The sequence below is a fragment of the Ochotona princeps genome, chromosome 6 (assembly GCF_030435755.1).
Source record: "Ochotona princeps isolate mOchPri1 chromosome 6, mOchPri1.hap1, whole genome shotgun sequence".
NCBI lineage: Eukaryota > Metazoa > Chordata > Mammalia > Lagomorpha > Ochotonidae > Ochotona > Ochotona princeps.
In genome coordinates, this window is record NC_080837.1 from 35474126 (window position 1) to 35483987 (window position 9862).

Here is a 9862-nt window from a genome sequence, read left to right on the forward strand (position 1 = left end):
GTCATGTTAGAGAGAGTGAGCTAAGAACCAGGAGCTGGAGGCCAGGGAGCTAGATGGAAGTAACCTACAATTATCTCAACCTATAATTATTACCTGACAATCATAAGAAATCATTTAAGGCAAACACCATGAAGAGAAATGACTTACAGATTCATTGCCTCAGTAGTAATTGGACAATTTCAGCTACCACACCCTTGAACTCTGTCAGGAATCTTGATTTTAACATCACAGTCATTAACTCCTTTTTTTAAAATTTTTAATTTTATATTTTATGGTACAATTCTGCAGTCTGGGATTCCCACCCCTTCCCCCACAAATTCCCACCCCATAACTGATTTTCCCCATATTGTTACAATAGTACAGTCCTTCAGTATAGCCATTAACTTTTTTTTTTTTAAAGAAAAGACTTATTTATTTTTATTGGGAAGGCAGATATACAGATAGGAGGAGAGACAGAGAGAAAGATCCTTCATTCGATGATTCACTCCCCAAGCATCTGCAATAGCCAGAGTTGAGCCAATTCAAAGCCAGGAGCCAGGAACCTCCTCCAGGTCACCCATGCAGATGCAGGGGCCCAAGGCTTTGGGCCGTCCTTGACCACTTTTCCAGGCCACAAGCAGGGAGCTGAATGGGAAGCGGGGCCACCGGGATCAGAACCAGATGCTCATATGGGATCCTGGCATGTGCAAGACTAGAACTCTATCTTCTAGGCCCCGCGGCAGGTCCTACAGCCATTAACTCTTTCACATAGTAAATATTTACTAAGTTTACATGAGGGGACAAGTCTTGAGCTAGTCTGGTACTGAGGACTCAAAAAGCTCAAATTAAGGCTACAGGGAGTTGAACAATAAACAAGAGGTTGATGACACCAAATAAAGAGAATACCCAAGGTGTTGTGGGAGCATCAGGAGGGTCAACCAGTCCAGTGTTGGGATGGTGGATTAAGGAAAGCTTCCTGAAGTAAGAGGCATTATGAATAATAGTCGAAGGGTTTGGGAGCTGAGTCAATCCAGACTCAGAAGTGGAAGGAGAAAGCGTGGAGCTGCATGCAAGTCTTTCAGAGGGAGAAAGTAGCAGGGCAAAAAGTGAGGCAATAGCAAGGTGAAGAGTTTCAGGTGGTGGTTTAAGATGCCTGGACAGCTGTCATCTACAGGCATCTCTCTGCCAACAATGACAGGGCTAAGCTGACTGTGTTTTTGGTGGAACTGCCCATACTTCCCGGGATTTAAGAAGTACTCAAAGAACAAATGGTGAATTCTCCACCCAGGTCCGGCCCAGGAACCTGAAGTGTCACTCCTTTGCATTAGGACCTTCACTGACCACAAAGCTGGCCTATGACTCATTCCTTTAGCGTTAACTAAGTGGCTCTGCGCTGAACATTCTAGGCTGGGGGAGCAGTCAGTTGAGCAAACAGGGTCTTCCCCAACCCATCTCCAATTACTCACACACTAAGCAGCCCCCCACAACTGCCCTGATTTCAGTACAGTGTTATTCTTACAATGTTATTCTTACTCAGTTCATCTCCAGATCTTGTCAGCCAAGAGGCCCTGCCTGCCCATGGCCAGGAACTGGGCATGTGACTCACACTGGACCAACTGGACTCCTCCTGGGACACAGACTCCAGAGTCAGGGAAAGGAGAAATTTGGGGTTCACCCACCTCAGCAGCAGGGACCCAGAGCGAGATCAGTTGCTTCTACCTATAAGCTATCCTGGTGCAACTTTCTCCTGGATCTGAGCTTGGCTTTCCTTGGTAGGGCTCCCTCCTACTTTTTCTCTTTTTGTCCAAATTGAGTAAAATCAGTTTTATATGCTTGCATTCAAAAGACCTTATCTGTTAGAGACTAAGTTTAGGATTGCACAGAAAGATCTATCTAACTCCAAATTTCCATGAGGCCATACTGCTGCCTGTTATTCCTAGGGTATCTACCCTGGGGTCTTCAGTGTCTCAAGCTGGCTTGAAGCTCAAGGGAGTGGCAGGAGGCTCTCATTCACTCCAGCCTGGAGAGGCTGGGGCTGACTGGGAGAAAAGCACAAGCAACAGGCGCACTAGCAGTGAGCTGGAGCAGGTGTGTCACAGATCACAGTTGCAGCTCCTCCTTCCACCACCACCCCTACGCTGAGGGCTTGCCTCAAATTCTTGCTCTTTTCAAACACATCCTTAAGATATTCTATTCTGTTTTTCTAGTTTTCCTCAATAAAGGGGATGGTCACAAGCCAGTTGCTGTACCTGAAACGAGAAATTCTTAACAGCATTTGGAAAGCAGGTTGCGTAGACAATTCTTCATGGTAACAGTTTAAACAAGGACTCTTCCACATGGGCCTCTGCTGCCATAAACCTTGCAGGTTAATGTCTAGTGTATGCACAGCCTTCATGTAGGTTGGCTCTGAGGTACCTTTTTACCTCATTCTTGGAGTGTTTTGGGCTCTGATTCTATTATTTCATTGATGGCATCATTTTAATAAGTGATTATACCACTTCACTAGTTTTCTTACAATTTTTCTGGATTCATGCAGAGAAATGAATGAATTTATTCATTAAAATGAATGCTTCTTATTGAACCTATTTTCTCACCAATGAGATTGAAATACTGATCCTTTATTTAGTTTATCAAATTTTTCAATCATGTGAGACAGTGGATGTGAAAATGTTTCATGAAAAAAATGTGGGAAGCGCCATGGTGTAGCAGGTTAAATCTCCCATATGGACCTTAATTCAAGTCCTGGCTGTTCCACTGCCAATGCAGCTACCTGCTAATGTGCTTGGGAAAGTAGTGAAAGATAGAGTGCTTGGGCCTCTGCATCTACCAGGGAAGGCTGTAAGGTGATTCTGGAAGCCTGGCCCAGCTGTAAAAGGAAGGAAGGAAGGAAGAGGGGAGAGAGGGAGTGAGGAAAAAACAAAGGGAGAAAGAAAGAAAATTTAAAAAGGAAAGAAAAAAATATATACCAGCATAATTAATTTATTTGACCCTGGGACTTGTGCTGTATATCATTACCCTCCCCAGACCATCCATGAGAATGTCTATAAATCACTTTTCTTTTCAAATCTTCCCTCACCACCACCTCCTGAGCAGGCCACTGTGAGCTATCACCTGAACCATGTCATAGTCTTATTGCTCACCCCTCCCACTTTTGAATCCTTTAAATAATTTTTCCTATTTTAGCCAGTGAAATATTTTAAAACTATAGATTTGATTGTGCTGCTCCCTGGCTTAAAATACCATTCAACCCACTGCTCCCAGGACAACATCCCAAATCCATATCTCAACTCTGTAAGCTTTCACCTTCGCCTCACTTCTCAGCATCTTGCTTTGGGATACAGTTTCACTGCATTCTTTCTGTTGCTCCCTACCTTAGAGCCTTAGCACATGATATTTTCTCTCCTCCAGCTCCACCCACTTCATTCCTTGCCTTAAAGCCCAGCTTACTCTGACTTCTCGCCCAGATTCTCAGCAAGAATACCACTTGAATGATGCCAGTATCCCATATGGGTGCCCGTTTGTGTCCCAGCAGGTCTACTTCAGATTCGGCTCCCTTCTTATGGCCTGGGAAAGCGGCAGCAGGTGGTTCAGATCATTGGGTCCCCACCCCCACATGGAAAACCTGGAGGAGGCTCCTGGTTCCTGGCTTTGGATCAACTCAGCTCTAGCCATTGAGGCCATTTGGGGAGTGATCCAGCAGATGGAAGATTCTCTCTAGCTGTCTCTTCTTCTCTCTGTAACTATGCCTTTCAAATAAAAATAAAATAGATCTTTAAAAAAAGAAGATCACCTTCTCAGGAAGCATAAATTTCCACTCCTAGATTCAACAGCTCATCTCTTCTATTTCATGAAACTTTAACATCACAATAGCAGGTTAAGTGATGCTGTGAGTACCTGGTACTTAGTCTCCCCCTGCTGGCAGGGTCACTGTATCTAACGTACTATAACTAGAACCTAACACCTCAAACCATTCCCAGTGCATAATCAAGCTCAGTACATGTTTGTTTCATAGATGAATAAATGAGTCCTTCTTAGATAAACAGGAATATTTTTCTCCTAGAGGCTGAGAAGTGGAATAGTGTGGGTGCTGTCGGAGGCAGAAGGACAGATCTTTCTGGTCACTCCTCCCTCCATCCTCCTCCAAGCTTATCTCAACTCAACCATACCAGTATCAGAGACATCCCCCAAAGCACCCCGAGATGCTCTCGTGGGAACTGTCTTAGGAAAGAGAGGATTCTCTTTGGTAGCACAGAGGTACAACATCCCCAAATCAGAAGATGGGAACAAAGGGGCGGCTGTCTGTGGTGAAACAGCCTTTCTCTCCTTACAAGTTTTTGTCATTAAAAAAAAAAAAAATACACACATAAATATATGCTCATGGTACAAAAGTGTCAGAAAGATGCCTTAGCAGAATCAGGCTGGACTGTAACACCCACTGGTTCATGTGGAAGACAGGGCTGGAAAAAGAACTGACCCAGCAATTGCAACCACCAGCATATGCATAAGCAGATTGGGGTGACGGACTGCACTGGACTCTGTGCTTGCAAGCACACACAAGAATCAGGTCTGGGATCACCTCAGATGAACTTTCTTTGGGGATCCCTCCAACTGAAATGCTGATCTCAGAACCCCAATCATGAAGAGAATTGCAGGCTCCATGGTCTGACCATGGAGTGCATTTGTCAAAACTGAGTCTTTTCAGAGGCTCAGACAGAGCAATGGACAGCATATCCAAGTGCACATGGAGGATATGGCAGTCCATCAGATCTGCAGAGGACACCTGGTACCACAACAGAGGACAGAGGACAGAACAAATCGATCATCTACCTCAGCCATGTGTTGGCAGTGAAAATTTGGGCAAACGGAGACTCTAAGGTGGACTATGTCAGTCAGTGGATTCTGGAGAGATTTCATCGTGCTGGGAATGACAAGATTGGCAGCAATTCAGAACTGTTGAATTATCAAAACCACTTAAGCGGTGCCTTCAGAGCATACCCGATGTCAGGACCCTGGGATGGTGGAAGGCTGAGTGGGGCTTCTCCTTTTATCTACCCCCTTACCCCAGACACAGACAGGAAATGTGAAAACAATAATCTTATCCACTTTCCTGTAGCCTTTGACCCTTTGTGCCCTAATCAACTATGTAAAGATCATCAAAATAAAATAATTTTTAAAAGATGCCTTAGACCTAGGCATCAAATTTCACCAGCACAAGCTAGAACTCCAGAAATCTGTGTTAACACCTGCAGACTTGTTTATATTCCCTCCACATAAAGGAAGCTCACGGCTTACCCTGTTCCATATCTTGCTGATCCTATCTAATAATACAGCTTTGAGATGATTCCAGATCAATCATAGAGATCGGTTTTTCCTTTTCTTTTTAAAGATTTATTTTATTTTTATTGGAAAGTCGGATATACAGAGAGGAGGAGAGACAGAGAGAAAGATCTTCCAACCAATGATTTACTCCACTAGTGAGCCACAACAGCCGGTGCTACGCCGATCCAAAGCCAGGAGCCAGGAACTTCTTTCCAGGTCTCCCACATGGATGCAGGGTCCCAAGGTTTTGGGCCGTCCTCGACTGCTTTCCCAGGCCACAAGCAGGGAGCTGGATTGGAAGTGGAACTGCCAGGATTAGAACCGGTGCCCATATGGGATCCCGGCACGTTCAAGGCGAGAACTTTGGCCACTAGGCCACACCGCCGGGCCCCGAGATCAGCTTTTTCACAATAGTGTTCTACTGAAGGCATACTCTATAATTTATCAACCCAATACCTTTCCTGTAGATGTTTATACAGCTGCCAATATTTTGTTATTATTTTTAACAATATACTGTGATGCCCTTCTTTTATTTTATTGGCAAGTCAGATATACAGAGAGGATGAGAGACAGAGAGAAAGATCTTCCATCTGCTGATTCACTCCACAAGTGGCCACAACAGCCGGAGTCGAGCTGATTCGAAGCCAGGAGCCAGTAGCTTTTTCCATGTCTCCCACAAGGGTGCAGGGTCCCAAGGCTTTGGGCTGCTTTTGACTACTTTCCCAGACCACAAGCAGGGAGCTGGAAGGGAAGTGGGGCTGCCGGGGTTAGAATCAATGTCCATAAGGGATCCCAGCATGTTCAAGGTGAGGATTTTAGTTACTAGGCTACCATGCTGGGCCCTGCTATTATGTTTGTAGAGATTTTATTTGATACCTGTTTGGTTACTTTTTGTGGTAAATATCTAGAAGTGGAATGGCTAAGTCAAAAGAATAGACATTTAAGATTTTGGTAGATATTTCATTTTTCTCTGCCATGGACTGAATCGCACGTCCTCAAAATTCATATGTGGAAGTCCAACCCTTAATATGACAATATTTGGACATAGTGTCTGGAAGGAGATAATAAAGTTTAAGTGGGATCATAACAGTATTTCCTTAATGTGATGCGACTAAGGTCCTTGTAAAAGAAAAAGAGGGACAGATTTGGCCTAACGGCAGAAGTTTAAACACTATTTGGGGTGTCTACATGCCATATCAGAGTGAATGAGTCTGAGTTCCCAACTCCACTCCTGATTGCAGTTTCCTGCTAATGTACACTGAGGGAGGCAACAGCGATGGCTCCCTAACACATACATGGGAAACCTGGACTGAATTCCCAGCTCCTGGCTTCCATTTGCTCCAACCTCAACTGTAATGGATATTTGGGGAGTGAATCAGTGAATGGGAGCTTACTCTCAGCCTTTCTCCTTCTTATAAACAAATCCAAATTGGAAAAGAAAAAAAGCAGGAATCCCTCTCTTTCCTCAGGTGCCCAGAGACGCAGGCACAGTAAGATCAGGAAGAAACCATTACCAGAAACCAGCCCTGACAGCAGCTTGATCTTGGACATCTGGTCTCCAGATCTGTAAGGAAACAATGTCTGCTATTCAAGTCGCTGAGTGCATGGTATCTTTTCTTGACAGCCTGGGCTAAATGACACACCTTCCACAAAGGCTACACCCATTCATACTCCCACATGTAACTTTCCCCCAAGAGCATCACTAGAGTGTTAATTTTTAATTTTATTTTTGTTTACATAGTTGAGAGGGATGCACACCCATGTGGGGTCTCCAATTAGGGTGGAGAGGGTCAAGGCAGGAAGGAAGGTGGGTAGGACAAATGTTTCATTTTTTTTCTTCCTCCTGTGTCCACAGCAAGGGAAGGGAAGAGGAGGGGGCCATTCCTTGCTGTCAAACTACATCAGCATCCAGGGATGTGGGGAAGTCATTTGATGATGCCTTAGAGACCCTGATGTAGGGAAGAATATTCAGAGGGTGTTACTTGAGTGGCTTTGATGGTTCTGAGAAGTTGCTGGCTTTGTTTTACCAGGGTTGAGAAAAAAATCTTTCCAAGTCTATTGGCTGACCAAGTCTACCTTAGTACATCCACAGGTCCAGGAATATGTTGCAAATCTTGGCCAGGAGAGTGGTCCAACCTGTTCTGCTTTCCATCCTGTGATGAGGCGCTTGACATCCTCTGCTGGCTCAGATGAGCTGGATGTCATGTCCCTCATGTGCAACTAGATGTGTTGTCTACTGCACAGGTATCGGAAACCAAGGAGGCCCAGTCCTGTCACATGCACTCCAAAGTCAGATCACATATTTTGTGATTTTCCCTGTGGCCAGGGTTTGGGTTCAGCAATCTAGCTAGGTAGTCCCCCAAGAAATCTTGCCTGGGGTGACCTCAGACTTGACTCTTATGTGCACCAGCCAGTGCAGGGCCAGGTTTGGTCTGTCATCTGCACCTGACAGGGTCAAGTTCAGTCCACAGTGTTGCACCTGCCAACACACATACTGGTGGCCAGTTCCACTCCCAGCCCCATTGATCACATCAACCGGCAGGTGCTGTGCCCTAGCCCAGCCAGCCTGCCACAGACCTGGTCCTCATGCATACCTATGAGTGATGTGGCCTAGTCTGGGTGTCAGCACCTTTTATACTATTTTAAAAAGCTTGCTCGGGCCTGGCTCGATAGCATAACGGTTAAGATCCTCGCCTTGAACACACCAGGATCCCATATGGGCACTGGTTCTAATCCTGGCAACTCCACTTCCCATCCAGCTCCCTGCTTGTGGCCTGGGAAAGCAGTCGAAGATCATCCAAAGCCTTGAGACCATGCACCCGCATGGGAGACCTGGAAAGAAGTTTCTGGCTCCTGGCTTCGGATCGGCGCAGCACCAACCATTGCAGTCACTTGGGGAGAGAATCATCGGATGGAAGATCTTTCCCTCTCTCTCTCCTCCTCTCTGTACATCTATCTGCCTTTCCAATAAAATAAACACATCTTTCAAAAAAAAAAAAAGAAAGAAAGAAAGCTTGCTCAAGCTGGATCCAATACAATGGCTCAATTGGTTAAACCTCCCGTTGCAATTGCCAGGATGCCATATGGGTGTTAATTGGAGTTCCAGCTCTTCAACTTCCTATCCAGTTCCTTGCTTGTGGCCTGGGAAAGCAGCAGAGGATAACCCAAAGCCTTGCCTCAGACCCTCTACCCATGTGGTTGAGCTGGAAGAAGCTCCTGGTTTCAGATGGGCTCAGCTGTTGCAGCTATTTCATAGTGAACTAGAGGACAGAAGATCTTTCTATCTGTCTCTTGTCATCTCTGTAAATCTGCCTTCCCAATAAAAAATAATAATAAAACCAAACTTTCCCAAGCTGAGTTAAAAATAAGTCTCATCTCATATTTTTAGGATTTAATTTTTTACATTTGTGATGTTGGTCCATTTAGGATTTATTTTGCTATGAGGTCTATGTAGAAGGTTCATCTTATTTTGGCAAGTTAATTGCGCCAAACCTTGTATTGATCAGTCCTTACTTCCTCCACCAATTCTAAGAATCACACTTTCCACACATTTAATGCATGCATTTTAGTCTATAGCCTTTCAACTACAGTGGTTTTAAATTATGTTTTAATATTTAGGAAGTCTGATCATCTTTCATTACTTTGAAATATCCTTTTGAACCTTACAATCAATGTATGTAGTTTCAAAGAAAAATCTTCTTGGTATGTTTATTAGAAATGCTTTAAATGTAAGATTAACTTAAGAAGAGTTTAATTTTTTTTTTTTAAGATTTTGCCTACTTACTTAAAAGCCAGAATTACTAAAAGAAACAATTTTGGGTACTAAAAGAAAAAACTTATCTCTATGCTTATACACATTACTTTGTATGTATTTAAAGCACATCCTATGGAACACTCTCTCAGTGCATTGGGATATGACAAGAATTTTTCCATTACCACTTTTCTTTTCATGTTGCAGTACAGTACAGTGAAAAGTTTAAAAATATGTAAAAAAAAAAAAAAAGCCAGAATTACAGAGAGAGGGGGAGAGGGGGCTGGGAGTGAGGGATGGGAAGAGAGAGAGATCTTCCATCTACTGGTTCACTTTCCAGATGGTCTCAATGGCCAGGGCTGAGAGAGGTTGAAACCAGGAGACAGGAACTTCATCTGAGTCTCCAATGTGCGTGGCATGGGCCCAAGAACTTGAATCATCTTCTGGTTCTTTTCACAGGTCATTAGAGGGAGTTGGAATGGAAACAGAACAGCCAGGACTTGAACTGACAACCATATGTTATGCTGGCATCACAGGCAGCGGCTGTAATGGCTATGCTACAACACCAACCCTCCAGCTTCATTTCTTAGAAGACTATGATGGCTACAGCGGTAACCGGAGAAGGGCAGAGTTTGCCCCGAACCAAACCCAGAACAGATGGCGTAATTCTGGCAGGCCCCTCAGGCAGCGAGACCACTGTTGCACCAATAAGGGGCACAGACCCATATCCCCCCCACCAATAAGGGCCAAGGCGGCCACTGTTTTGGCTTCTGTGTCAAGGAGAGCTTAAAAGGGTCCCTTCCCCATCTCTTC